Source organism: Leucopleurus acutus (genome assembly GCF_964270905.1).
Source record: "Leucopleurus acutus genome assembly, chromosome: 15".
NCBI lineage: Eukaryota > Metazoa > Chordata > Mammalia > Artiodactyla > Delphinidae > Leucopleurus > Leucopleurus acutus.
In genome coordinates this window covers 48,710,606-48,725,716 of record NC_139157.1, presented here as the reverse complement: position 1 = coordinate 48,725,716, position 15,111 = coordinate 48,710,606, and positions in this window count along the sequence as shown.

The window sequence follows — 15,111 nt, the reverse complement described above, 5'->3', positions numbered from 1 at the left end:
GCTACAATTTATGTCACAGAATGTTTTGCCTATGTTCTCTTCCAGGATTTTTTATGGTATCATGTCTTATAGTTAAGTCTTTAAGCCATTTTGAGTTTATTTTTGTATATGGTGTGAGGAAGTGTTCTAATTTCATTGATTTACATGAAGTTGTCCAGCTTTCCCACTTGTTGAAGAGACTGCCTTTTCTCCATTGTATATTCTTGCATCCTTTGTTCTAGATTAATTGACCATAGATGTGTGGGTTTATTTCTGGGCTCTCTATTCTGTTCCATTGATCTATATGTTTTTGTGCCAATACCATGCTGTTTTGATTATTGTAGCTTTGTAGTGTACTCTGAAGTCTAGAAGGGTCATGCCTCCAGCTTCGTTCTTTTTCCTCAGGATAAGACTTTCTTTTTTATATGTTCCTGATTGAAGCTTTTACAGTAAGAAATTGTTACTTTTATAATCAATAATATATCATTTTAAAATTAAAATGATGGCATAATTGTGTATTTATTAACATGGAAAAATGTTCACAGTAGATAGTGATGCATGTTTCAGAGCAATATGATCTCATTTTTGTAATCTGTGTTTCTATAGTTGTCAAAAAAACATTTGGAAGTGGTTTTCTTGGGCTAATTGAATTTTGGATGTTTTTCATTTTTGTTTACATCTATTTTCCAGTTTTTCTAGGGTACTTATGAATTATAGCTGAATGGCTGGGCAAATAGATAAATAGATGGATGAAAAGCCATATTTCAGGATTAAACAAGAATCTTTTTATAATTAACTGGATGGAAGGTCAGGAATGCTACCTGGCTCCAGTCCACCCAAATAAGAAGTCTCCCAGTACAAACCACTGGTGAAAAGAAGAAAGTATTGTCTAGTCCCCCTCCATACTTCAGGCCAGAGATTAAAAATTGTGCACCCACCATCTGGCTGGGCTGCCTAGTATCACAGACTTGAGTTTCCTGGCCTGCGTCAGTACGATGTGGTGCAGGGAGAGAAGAGGTGTCTTTAGGGACAAGAATATGTAAACCACATCCTACATAATGGCCACAAACCTTAGATGTCCTCCACCCTTCAAGGGAAGGGTCAACTAAGTGGGTGAATGCTGTAAACCATTGGTTCTCTAAGTTTGGTCCCGGACCAGCAGCACCAGCATCACCTGGAAACTTGTGGGAAATGCACATTCTCAGGCCCCACCCTAGACTAGCTGAACTATAAGCTCTGAGAGTGCATACCAGCAATCTGTGTTTAATAGACCCCCCAGGTGATTCTGAGGCCTTCCAACCACTTCTGTAAATATTCCCAATCCAAGATGATTTCTGAGGCAGGGTGATGTAACTGCTGAGGGGAAAGAAAAGTCTCCTCCTTTCTAAAATATCTTGGAGAACATTACTTGTTCCCAGAAAATTTCCAGAAAAGTTTAAAGTCAATACATTCACAATATGTTGAAGAAGATTCCTGAGTTTCATGGAACTATTTCCCATGTTAATCAAGTCTTTAACATTTGTCTGAGTATATATAGAGTAGGATCCTAGAATAACAGAATGTCACAACTGCTTAGACCTCAGAGATCGTTCTGGAACAGCCTCCTTGTTTTCACATATGAAGATGCTGTGCTGAGAGAGGTGATTTGGCAAATGGCAAAGTACAAAAGATAAATGCAGGCTTGTTTGGATTTGTTCCCAATAGATGCTAAGAAACCCAAAACTGTGGTTATTTAATAATGTACCAAAGTGTCACTCATAACTGACAAATGAAGAAGTTCTGGAAGAAGCCACAGATGCTGCAGGAATAAGATATTCCCCTCTCCAGAGCAGTGACAACAATCTCTAGACAAAACTGACAAAATTCATTCTCACAAACTTTCTCACTGAGGATGAATTTCAGTTAACGACAAAACAACATGAATCCCAAATCTCTCCTGGAAATGCTAGGGTGAACAGTATAACTCAAATATTTCCTTCCTGAGTAATTTTACATTAACTCTTTCCTAAAATGCATTTTTCTAGAGCAACCTCTAAAGTAAACATATGCTGGGGAATTCCCTGGTGGTCCAGTGGTTAAGACCACATTTCCAGTACAGGCGGTGAGGGTTCAATTCCTGGTCAGGGAACTAAGATCCCACATGCTGCGAAGCACGGACAAAAATTTTAATAAATAAAAAATAAAAATAAATAAAATAAACATGCTCTTCAAGGATGCTAGAAAGCACTGGGTTACATTTAATACTTCTTGAATTTATAAGAATCTTATCTCAGGCAAGGTTTCTTACTTTATTTAAAGCTGTATTTCAACAAATACCAGAGACATAGCCGATAGATAATTATTCAAAACAAGTAAGTCCATGGACAAGGCTTAGGTCATTGTGTTGTTCTATAAAAATGTTTTGCTATTGTTATAATAGTATTTCTATATAGGGTTTTTTGAATTTATGGTTTAACTCCTCTGTGGAGCTTGGACTTTTGTGTATGTTCAAATAAAAAGAAAGTATAATCATTTTGGAATCAGAGTACTGGAAAGAAGCATTAGTAAGTCAGTATGTTTTTACATACAAATTACTTTGCTGATCACTGGAAGTACAGCCAGACAAGGTTTTAACACATAGTCCCTGCTTTTAAATAGCTTCATTACCAACAAAACATTTATCAGACTCATATAGGCAGAATTGAAAGCTAAGAAAGTTGAAATTAGGGACTTCCCTGGTGGTCCAGTGGTTAAGAGTCCACGATTCCACTGCAGGGGGTGTGGGTTCAATCCCTGGTCGGGGAACTGAGATCCTGCATGCTGCGTGGTGCACCCCCAAATTTTTTTTTTTAAAAAAAAGGAAGTTGAAAACAGATTTAAAACTTTAGTGGTCATGTTTTTGTCATTAGATGTCCTTTCACCCTCATTTTAATAACATATTTTCTTCTGAGAGCAACCTTCTATCCTCTCCAGCAGGGACAGATCCAGGTTTTGTGAAGCTTGAAGTTTATGCAATTTGCAGAAACCACTTTAGAGGATAAAAATTATGAATACAAAATTACTTAGAGTAAGAAAAGATATGACAATACCTTACGATTTTCAAAAAGCTGACTAATACAGGACTTCCCCGGTGGTCCAGTGGTTAAGAATCCGCCTGCCAACGCAGGGGACATGGGTTCTATCCCTGGTCCAGGAAGATCCCACATGCCACAGAGCAACTAAGCCTGTGTGCCACAACCATTGAGCCCACACTCTAGAGCCCAGAAGCCACAACTACTGAGCCCACGTGCCACAACTACTGAAGCCCATGCACTCTGGGGACTACGTGCCGCAACTACTGAGCCCACGTGCTGCAACTGCTGAAGCCCATGCGCCTAGAGCCTGTGCTCCACAACAAGAGAAGCCACCGCAATGAGAGGCCCGTGCACCGCGACGAAGAGTAGCCCCCGCTTGCTGCAACTAGAGAAAGCCCGTGCACAGCAAAGAAGACCCAGCACAGCCAAAAAATTAAAAATATAAAAATTAAAATTTTTTTAAATAAATAAATAAAGCTGACTAATTAAAAAAAAACTCACAAAATCTGGAAACCAACCTAATGGTTTTTCCTGAATGTTCTGACACTCTCTAAAATTCTTTTCATGACATCGTTTGCAGGACCAAACCTTACCTGAAGCCAACTACCTCTGGACTTTTCTGTTACATAAACTGACATTTCTCTTTATTGTTTAAACTACTTTGAGTTATTTGCAACATAGAATCCAGAATCCTTATTCATACAAAGATATTCGGAAAGCTCATAATAAGCTTTAAGGATAGATGGACCTCAGCTGAGGAAGAAAAGCACTGGAGGATTTATCCCAGCTTGCAAAATATAGGAGGTTTGTGCAGTCACAAAGAAATTCCCTGTGTCGACTGAAAAAAAATGCACAACCTAAAAGTTGAGAATCATGTTTTATTTGGCAGACTTCCTGAGGACTTCAAGCCCAGGAGGCAGCCTCTGAGAATAGCTCTGAGGGAACTGCTCTGAAGAGGTAAAGGAGGAGCCAGGATATATAGGGGGTTTTGCCAGGAAGACCAGGTAGTTGGTACATCAAAATATTACCATTAATTAAAGAAAACTAGAAATCTCAAGTTAATGAATTTAGTATTTTTCTATATATGGGAAGATGCAAGAGTCTGGGCTCACTGAAATCATTCCTTTGATATGCATTTACCTGTCTAGGCCAGTATCCTGTTCTTTCCCATCCTGAGTCCCCTCAAGGTGCACCGTTGGGGGCGGCTGCAGTGGCTGAGGCGATAGGCAGCCCATTTGTCTCCTTCTTGAGTTCCCTCATGGCTCACTGTCAGGGCGGCTGTAGTGGCTTGATGGCTGCAACATCCTTTGTTTACTGATATGGCTGGTAACATCTTTCACTCACACCTCCAATTGCAGAAGGAACTTAGAATCGCTTAATTTTTAGCACTGTGTGATAAATATAATTGAGTCACAGAAGAATATGGGAAAATAAAAACATTTGTTAGGTCAGAATAAAATGAAAAGATTATTACTGCCTTTACTAAGTGTTCAGCAATTAGCCCTGAATGGGAAATGGTTACATGGCTCCTTTGATGTGATTGCCTAAAATTAATCATTACCTAGAACTTCTTTGTTTCCAGTAGAATAAAGAAATAATTAACCTGTATAAAGATGAAAAAAGGTGGAGTAAAGTTTAATTAGCTAAAAACTGTATTTACTTAAAATCCATTAAGAAAGGGCATTTGAAAGAAGTAAATAGAAATCGTAGCATGCAATAAACATCAAGTGATGTAGCTTTGAGACGTAAACGTGCCATGGGAAAACAACAATAGATCTGAGATAGAAAATTCTGTACAACTTTCTGTAGTGTGGAGAAACAAATGGTCATTTTGAAAGTGTGTGAGCTCAGTGTGGTTCTCTTTGGAATAATGACAGAAAGAAGCCAAAACAATAATTGCATTTGGAACAGAATTGATTTAGAACAGAATCCTGCTATGATTGATTGTTTTATTTTTGCCAGCTAAAGAGCAGAAAAGGCCAAGCCCACTACGCTTTAGCGTATCTTTTACAATTGTGGTTTATTCAATGATGACCTCTCAGGATTTATCTGGAACCATAAGAGAGGAAAGAGGCAGGATGACTTTGATCTTGGGGGTGGGCCGCAGTGTGTGGTGGCTTGAAGTGGGCTCTAAGCTCCCTGAGTGGGAATTGAACCTGGACCATGGCGGTGAGAGCACCAAATCCTCACCATTAGACCACCCAGGGACTAGTGGCTAGAAGCAGGGCCCTGGCTCTTGTCTTCTTTGAAAAAAAAGAATTTTAACAAAGAGACAGAGAATAGTGAAACAGGTAAAGTGTTTATTAAGAGACAGGTACATGCAGATAGGCACAAAGGCAGACTCGGAGAGAGAGTTGCACCTTTCGGGTGGCTTAAATCACATATGTGGAGGCAGTTTCCCAGGGTTCCTCTGACCAGTCATCTTGCTTTGTCTGGCTCTGGGTCCATATTTAGTCTGACTCAGGGCCTTTCCCTGTGTGCACGTGCGTCTTTTAGCCAAGATGGATTCCAGCAGTAGGGTCTCTGAGAGGTTGGCAGAACATATTATGGGCTAGCGCCCCCCCCCCCGAGGAATCTTGCTGCACATGTACAGTCTGGGAGGTCTTCTTGACCCCAAGAATGAGAACTATGTGGCCTCTTTATCTTTTACCTAAGCAGGGCTTAGCCCATCTCTGTTCCTGCCATTTCCATTATCTTGAATTGTCCGCAGGAGACAAAGTCAAGCTGCTTATCCTATTCCTGTTATTATCTTTGTCTCAAAGCGCAAACAGGAGGCTAATTGTAAATGTCTAACCTGAGGCCCATCTATCTCCTTCCTCAAATTGAGAGGCTTACAAAAACAGTTAATATTTTGGATGGATTTTCATTATAGTTTGACAAAACACCTTCCCTTTGCTACTCATAATGGAAAAATAGTTTCCATGACAGAATCATGGCACTGTTGCTGGGGCCTCAGAGAACAACTCATCCAGGATACTTTTGCCCATAAATTAAGAGACTTGTTGAAGACCACACCATCAAGCTGATGGCAGAGTGGGCAGCAACTAACTCTGCGTAACAGGTAAAAAGGAGAGCCGAGTCTAAGGAGGAATGTTTGTGTCTGTTCTGAGTTGTAAAATGTATGCCTCCCATCCCCCTGCCTTTGCATTCGTCAGTTCTCACAACCTTCCTTCTCTGCACCTACTCTCACTAGATACCTGAGACCATCCCTTTGTCCCCCATTTACTTCACTGCTAAAATTGAGACTTATTCTTACAGAAAATTATACTTCCATAGGTTATATGATCCATGAGGGATCTCTTCCACAATCACATCCTGACCTCCTGGTCTGGTGTGGGCTCTCAGTCAGTGTTTGTTGAATGAATTCAGTGCCACAGAAGGTAACAATTGCTCAGTAAAGGCCCACCCCACATCTCCCCACCCCTCCACCCGCTGCTCAGCTGTCCTTAAACTGCTTTGGTTTTCTAAGACGGCTTACCAGCCTGCCTGGTCGGTAGGCATGATGGTCTTGCAAATTCACTTATCTTTAATGGCACAATTTGACCAGCTGTCCTCCATTATAGGCAAAACTTCTCCCTCACCTCTTGTGTGACTGCCTTCAAGCAACCAGCCCTCAGTCTCAGCTCTTACTCTTATTGCACTGAGAACATAGCAGAGAAAAATTAGAGAACTTTCACCCACGGCACCACATCTAACCTCTCTTCCGCTTTTACCCCTGCTTTTCCACCATGTGAAAGATAAACTGTTCTAACTCAGGCAGCCCAGTAATGTGTGTGTTGGGTGCCCATCTCCTCTCACCTACTCAGGAACATCAACCATGCAGTTACCTCCTCTCTCTTCTGCATTCCCCTCTCTTCTTGGGATCTCCCACTGGCATACAAGAAGGTTGTGATATCTTGATCTTAGCATCCTCACTTGATTCCATATCCCTTCAGGTTAATGTCCCTTTTTTCCTCCTCCCTTTTAAGGCAAAATTCCTCAAAAGACTGATTATAAAGTCAGTCTTCAATTCTTCTCCTCCCATTCTCTCTTGATACCAGTCCTGTCAGGCTTTTGCCCACATCAGAGAGCTCCACACTGTCAATTCCTATAGTCGATTGTAAGTCTTTATGTTACTATTGGATCTGTCAGCAGCATTTATCAAACTGGAAACCAGGTCTCCTTCTGTCTTGATGGCTATATCTTCTCGGTATCCTTCTCTGGATCTTATTCCTCTTTCCACTTTCTAATGCTGGAATGCTCTAAGAAGAGCCATGAACCCCTTCTGTCTCTGCACTCACTCCCTCTTGGTCTCATGGTTTTAGATACCATCCTTATGCTGATGACTCCTAAGTCAGTATCTCTGGCACTGAGCTTTTCCCTGAACTCCAGTTTCTTGACATCTCCACTGGGAAGTCTGATGGGCACTTAACCTTAATATTTCCAGAACAGATTTCATGATATTGATCTTGTCCCTAAAGCTGCTCATCCCCCAGTGACCCGTATCTTAGTGAATGGTACCTTTAATCTCTCAGTTGTTTAGGCCCCAAACTTTGGAATCTTCTTTGACTCTTCTCTTCCCCTCACATGCTATGTGTAAGCATTGGCAGGTCATGTTACCTTTACCTCCGAAATGTATCTCATTTCAAACACTTGTCACCACTATCCTTGCCACCACTAAACCACTTAACCCCTCGTCTGGACTATTTCAGTGGCCTCCCAACCAGTCTCCCTGCTTTTGTTCTTGCTCCCTAACCCAAGTCTACTCTCAACACAACAGCCAATATTATCCTTTGAAAATATGAGAACTGCTACCTTCGAGAAACTCTCACAAGAGGACATGGGCTAGAAATTTTATTGTTTGTAATAGAGAAAAATTGGAAACAACCTGTCAAGGGATAAAGAAATTTTGGTCATGAGTATATGTATGCATGCACACACATAGGCACACACATACTTACATATGTATGTTTTCTTCTGGCATTTTAAGGTTTGCTGGTTGGTTTGTGTTTTTCTCTTATACACAGAGCTTCATTGGAAATTTTCATCAGTATAAAGAGTGAGATAAGGATACTACATTCTTCCAAATGATTGACAATTGTCTCAAACCTATCTACTGGCTAATCCACTTTTTCTCCACTGATCAAGTGCTACCTTTATTATATACAACATTTCTACTGTTACTATTTTAATTATTACCCCCGTCAGCAAGTTTTTAAAACCCAAGTTAATTACTAGTTCAAATTTTTTTCCTTGGATTTGTGCTACACACTTATAAAAAAATTATTGGCCCAAACACACTTATAAAAAAAAATTATTGGCCCAAACCAAACCATATGTATATACAGTGCATCAATTATGTATTAATTTGTTTTAATAAAAAATGTGTCCCAAACTGTAAAGATATTTGAGCATAAATATTGGCCTTTTCCTTAAAAAAAAAAAAAATGCAGGGGAGATCCTCTATTTCTTTGATAGATAGCCATGTTATTAATCCTAGAAACTGTGCCCACCCTGCTTATTGCTGCCTACATGCTTTCCACCCAGCACTGTGGGTATATAATCGTGTGTTTAACAAGCACTCATCTGGATTTATACAGTCATCTTGTATGAAACTGCCTCAGAACCAGCATGTGGTTAGGATTGTTCATCTCCCATTTAAATGCTGCTGCATATAGCACTGCCCAGCTGGGAGCTAGGCTTACTGCTCACAAGAGGTACATTTAAGGGTTGAAAAGGACTTGGAAAATTTCAGGTTTATTGAGTTCTGAGCACTTCTCTTCTTCCCCAATATATTCAGAAGGCGAAGTCTTCCTTCATTTCTTCCACCTCTCCAAGTAGGAAAGTTCTATCTATGTTCTGTGGTGCAATTGCACTGCAGAGAAACAATTTGTACATTCCATACAATTAATTTATAACTATAATGGTAACAGGAAGAGGTTAGTGGCAATCCTGGGATAAAAAATAACTGCAGACTTCTGTTTCTGGTAGTATTGCAGACTTGATTCCCTGGACAACCCTCCCCCTACAAAACAACTAAAAATGCTAAATGAAATTATTTAAGTGTTTTAATTTATCTAAATTTAAATGTATAACAAAATGTTAAATTCGAAGTTTGAGTAAGATGCCAAGATATAACTATCAGACATATAAAGCAAGTTATGAGACAGACCAAGATGAAGATGTTCAACACAGCGGGCCAAGAATACAACCCACACTGAAGGCATAAAACAGTCCAGTGACTCTCCACCTGGAACTCCACTGAGTGGGCTGGTGGATAGGGTTCCTTGTCAAGAGTGGCTACTACGTTGAGAGGGGCAATGGCACCTTCTCACAACCCTAGTAAGAGGAGCTTCCAGGAAACCTCGCAGAGAGCTTGATATGGGTCCCCTGAAATTGTGAGACACAGAGGCAAGTAATATAGGGCTGGGGAAGCTCCAGGCAGAGGCTGTGGTTTTTGGTGCGGGACAGGGCATACTGATGAACCTGCTTTCTAAAGTTTATATGGAAATGCAAAGCACCTACAAGAGCCAAATTCTTTGCAAAAAAAAAAAAAAGAAAAGGAAGAAAGTTGGAGGAGTTGCAACTTTCTTTAAGAATTATTTATATAGCTACAGGAATTTAATAATTATTATATAGCTACAGTAATTAAGACAGTGTACATTGGTTTAAAGGTAGACAGATAGAGCAACTGAACAGAAAGTTCAGAAATAGACTCACATATATATGGTCAGTTGTCTTTTGACAAAGATCCCAGGGCAATTCAGTGGGCAGAGGATGATATTTTCAACAACTGGTGTTAGAAGAGTTGGATTAGTCATATGAAAAAAAAGAAAAGAAAAAGAAAAAGAAAGACCTTTACCTTACACCATCTATAAAAATTAACTTCAAATAGATTAAAGACCTAAACATGAGAGTTAAAATTATAAAACTTCTAAAAGATAACTGTACTATTTATCTATTGCAGAGTAACAATATTACTACCAACTTAGTGACTTAAAATAACACACATTTTGTTTGTGACTCAGAATAACAAAATGTGGTCAGGAGTCCAGGAGTGGGTAGGTGACATCTCAGCTTAGGGTCTCACAAGGCTGCAGTCAAGATGTCAGCTAGGCTGTGGTCTCATTCGTGGCTTCACTGGGGACATTTATTGACAGAATTCAGTTTCTTGTAGGACTGAGGATTTCATATCTCGCTAGCTATTGGCCAGAGGCCGCCCTCAGCTTCTAGATGCTGCCCATAGTTCCTTACCACATGGGGTTTCACAACATGACCATTTGCTTCCTCAAAGCCAGAAAGAGACCCTAGCAAAATGGATGCTAAAGTCTTAAGTAACATAGTCATATAATCACACATACTCGTGAACATCCCATCAGCTTTGCCATATTCTATTGGTTAGAAGCAAGCTGCAGGTCCTGCCCGCACTCAAGGCCAAAAGCAATAGCAAAAGCAATTGAAGAATGTACATAGCTTTTCTGCATTGATGGGGAAAAATGTACACGACCATACAGATCCTTTGTTTGTTTAAAAAATAGTTCTACATAGATACTCCTTGTATACTGCATTGTATGGTGGCTTCTTTTCCATGTATGTTTTTAATCCCCTATTTAGGCCATGAATTCCTGAAGAATGGAGAGTATCTCACACTTTATAAGTCCCAGGGAGCCTGGCAAGCAGTGTCTCGCATGTATTAAGTACTCAAGAAAAATTTGGCTAGAGAGTCAAGTTGGCACAATGGAAAACGTGCAGGCTTATGGAATCAGGGGAAGATTAATTCAAATCCCAGCTCTGCCATTTACTAACTGGATAAACACAAACAGTTACTTAATATCTCCAAGCCTCTGTTTCCCTATATAACCTCATAGTTTTGAGTCAAAATGAGATAATGTGTACAAACTGCCTGCCACGTTTGCTAAATGATAGCAGTTACTGTTGTTTGTAGACGTGGATAACTATAAAATGTTAAAAGTGAAAAAATTTTAATATCAAAATTTAAACTCAGGTTTCTGTGATGAATATTTCTTTGCATCTGTGAAAACATTGGGGTTCCTTTCAGCTGCTGCTCCCCTTGTGTAAGGACAGTCTCACCCAGATGTACATGCTCTCAAGTGCCCTAGAAATGACTCTTTTTGCCAAACACCTTCTGTAAACCATCTTTTCCCTTGAACAAACTTTCCCAGAGGTATCTGATCATTACTATATAAAATACAGCAGGGTGTGTCTTCTAAGTTCTAGTTGTAATAATACTTTGGCCACAAGAGGGCACAGTGTGACTGTGTATACTGCACAAAACAATTTACAATCCTAAAAGTTAATATTACAAGGCAGGATAAACTGTGCTCCAGTAACTTTTCATTTGAAGACTGTTTTTTTGTATATTTGAATTAATTTTATTCTTTAAAGCAAGAATAATTGAAAGCAGGAAATTTCCACCATTTCCTTCTGGAAGATCTTTTCCAAGGCTATAACTGGTTAAGCACAAACTTAGCATCATTCTTCTCTGTTTAAAATACTGCAATTCATCTCCTTTCTGGGAGTCATTTCCTGTAGGTCCTTAAGAGGCCTTCTAGCTCCAAATTACTGTACATTCCCAGTTCTTGGTATGTTTCCGGCAGGCCATCAAGTTCACAGGTTTTATTATAGCCTTGCAAATTAGTAGAAAAATATTTACTAGCCCATAAACATTTTATCAACCTTACTTGCTCGTGGGGTCAGATTGGTAACAAAATAGCTGAAAGCGCTGTTATGAATAACTTACTCAGCTATGAAACTAATCATTGTCATTCAAACAGTTTCTAGCTATTTATTTTCTCCTGGCGAAGAGTGTGCATGTACACTGGATGTGGGCATAAATGTAACGAAATAAACCTGTTGTGCAACACCACATGCAACCTGTGGCATGCATGGCAAGCATGACACACACAGGCAGATTTCACTGACAGATGGAAGTCACCCTCCTGTGAGAAGTTGCACTGGCCCCTGCTCAAGTGAATTACTGGCCAGAATGTGCTTGTTCCCTCTTCCTTCTTGCCCCTCTGCTCTCCCTAACCTCCCCTGGATGCCCAATGGGAGAGTGGGCAGAACGTTGGCACATGATCTTACAAAGATTTCTGATGTCTGGACTGAAATGGATGCCTCCGCACTCAGGAAGTTGGTGCCTGTGTGGCGTGATGCAGTGGTCCAAGTCACTGTCTACTTTTCCCCCTTTGCAGAGTCACATGTGTTTCTTTGTGGTTGCCAGGCCCATTTCAATTTAGACTTCATGTTCCATGCCAGCCTAATGTGGCTAAGGGTAAATGCCCTTACCCCTATATTTTGGGAATGCCTGCCCCTTTCTGTAAGTGTAGCTGTGGTTCATCATCCTTCTCTTTCATACCAATTATGGCTCTGCCCACCACATAGAACAAGGTGGCAGATAGACCACGCAATTACTAATAATGGAAGCAGGTACACCACAAAAGAGAAGCAGCCCGCAGTAAGCAAGAGGGCAGGTGAGGACAGCAATGCAGAAGGAGCAGATTCTTTATCAACCACTGGCACTTCTCCTCTCTTAGTTCAAGCCTCTGAGAAGTCAGTGGGAATCTGACTGACACCATTATTGGGTGTTTGCTCCTTATTTGAACCCTGCCCCATAAGCAAAGGGAGTTGGTGAGGTCAGTGGAGAGGTGGCAGCAGGAGGATAGGGTGGCTGAAATCAGGATTCCTGGTGGTTCCTAGGCCTGGGCTGCCAAGCAGAATGTGAGGATGCCAGCAACGTGAACTTCACGACAGATTTCAGAACCAGTTTTTCCCAGTGGAGGTACTGAGAGAGCTTAAGAGTTGTCCCGTGAAAATAGAGTTTCATAAAGTTTCCTTAGTACAGGACTTCTCAGAATCTTTAATATATCAAACTTTATCTCCCAAAGAGGGATATTATTTATTACAAATCCTGTTTTTGAAATAATGTCATACAAACCTAGGGTTTGGAGTTATATACATGGGAACTGGTTTTCTAATCATCTAATTTGGACCAATTATCTAAAAGAAAAAATCCTAATGTGTTATTCCTTATTAAATAAGAGCAAATATTGTTTAATTATATGTGACAAAAAGTAAGATTGAGGAGTAACTTTAGGGGATTATTAGGGAATTGGAGGTAACAGTATCATTGTAGATTTGCAAATACCTAGGGTCCAAGTGAAGGGTACAAAGATTGTCTTTCATCCAGGTGCATCTTTATTTCAACAAGCTTACAATGCTTCGCGGATGTCACCTTGTAAGAATTCCTGAGTTCTAGACACTGGGTTAGAGGTAGCATGGCCCATGGTGTGGTGAATGAATAAATGAAGGAGCTCAGTGTTCATCAGGCAGGATTTAAATATCTGATATCTCAGAGAGATATACCCAGCAACTGTTTATTCTTGGTGAGGTATAGGATGCTACCCTTTCCAAACATCGTAGGCTAGACTATTCTCCTGCACAGAATCAATACAAGTTGATGACCTGAAGAAGCTAAACTGATTAAAAGGAAGCAGGCTGTGGGCAAATAAAACCCCAGGAAAACCTGAAATAACATGTAACTTGATGTTGTTACCATTGTCTTATGTGAAAAGAATTGCTATGGTAACACATGAGATGAGGATGCAAGAAGACGTTTTGACTGAGTCCCTTTGCAGGCCAGAGTGTGTTTTTCTCTCATCTACAAAACTTCCCCCTGCTGATCTTGCTTTGCTCTGGACAGTGGGGGTGATGATGAATGACGGTGACCTTAGAGCATGTCCAAAGAAGTGGGGATTGGCAGGAATTATCTTCTGAATTACAAATAGTGGAAACCACCCATCAACGTTTAGGGGTGAAGAACAGATGACAGTCACTGAGTCCATAACTAATTCTGTTCATGTGATTTCGCCACAAACGATCAACACTTTGCACCTAAAGAAACTTCTTTTAGAGTGTCTGCTGTGAGTACTTGTGTCAAGTTGGTCCAAAAGTTGACCTGCAGCGTTCTGACCTGATACCAAACTCAGCCATCTATCCTGAGAAACCCAAGTCTGAATTTAAAACAAGAAAACCAGACACAAGAAAAAAAGGGGAAAAAAACCCCATAAAACCTTAATCTCCTCCAGAAACCTAGGGAGAGAGAGGAGGTGCATACCAATACTTGTGGCCACACGGAGAGAAGACTTAAATGGCCCGAGAAAAAAATGTGCCATTCTAAGTGGAGAAGAAAACAGCTATTGTCTAACACTTAAATAAAAAATACTGTATAAACAGCTAACAGCTGTTTTTCAGCCTTTGCTTTTTAGAGCAAAAGCCAATAAAAGAAAAGACATACTCTTTTAAATGTGGTTTTTGTTCAGAGCCCAGATTTTTTCTTCAATTAATTCCCAGCCCAGAAGCAGGCCCTGTTTCAGATCATTCTGTTTTGAAGGCTACAAAGTTCAGTAGAGAGCTGCAGATCTGGGCAGAGGCAGAGCCAGACAGACTTTGCTGTACCAGGGGGGAAGGTGTATACACATCAGAGGGGATTTTAGTGATAAAAACCGAAACCAGTCCTCTCGAAATCTTCTTCAATAAGTGGATATTGAAAGGAAGAAAACATTAACTTTGCATGCAGAAGTAGAAAATAAGGTGCATCTCTTTGAGCTATTGTTTGATTTCAGCACCCTTCACTACAAGATCATTAAGGAGAGTAAATGACATGGTCCATCCGTTCGTTGTCCAGGGATAAAAGCCACCTGATAAGGCCAGGAGGACTCTAATGAGCACCCATCTTGTAAATAAGGAAATTATAGAGGACTTTCAAAAGGGATATTCATTTGAAAATTACTAGCTAAGTCATAATTATGAAGCCAAAGGGATAAAATAACAGTAAGGCAAGGCCTGGTTTATAAACAGAGACTCAAAGATAAGGTCTTACTGATTCCCTCTTGGTGCCTCTGTTTACTCCTCTCTGAATACCAGTTGCTGTTCCTTAAAGTCTAATACTTAACTTCACGTATCAGCTCTTCACCCATCTCTTTTTTATTATATATATAAAAATATATGTGTGTGTTATACATATATGCATGTATACACATACATACATATATATGAAGAGAGGCAGAGAGAGCTTTGA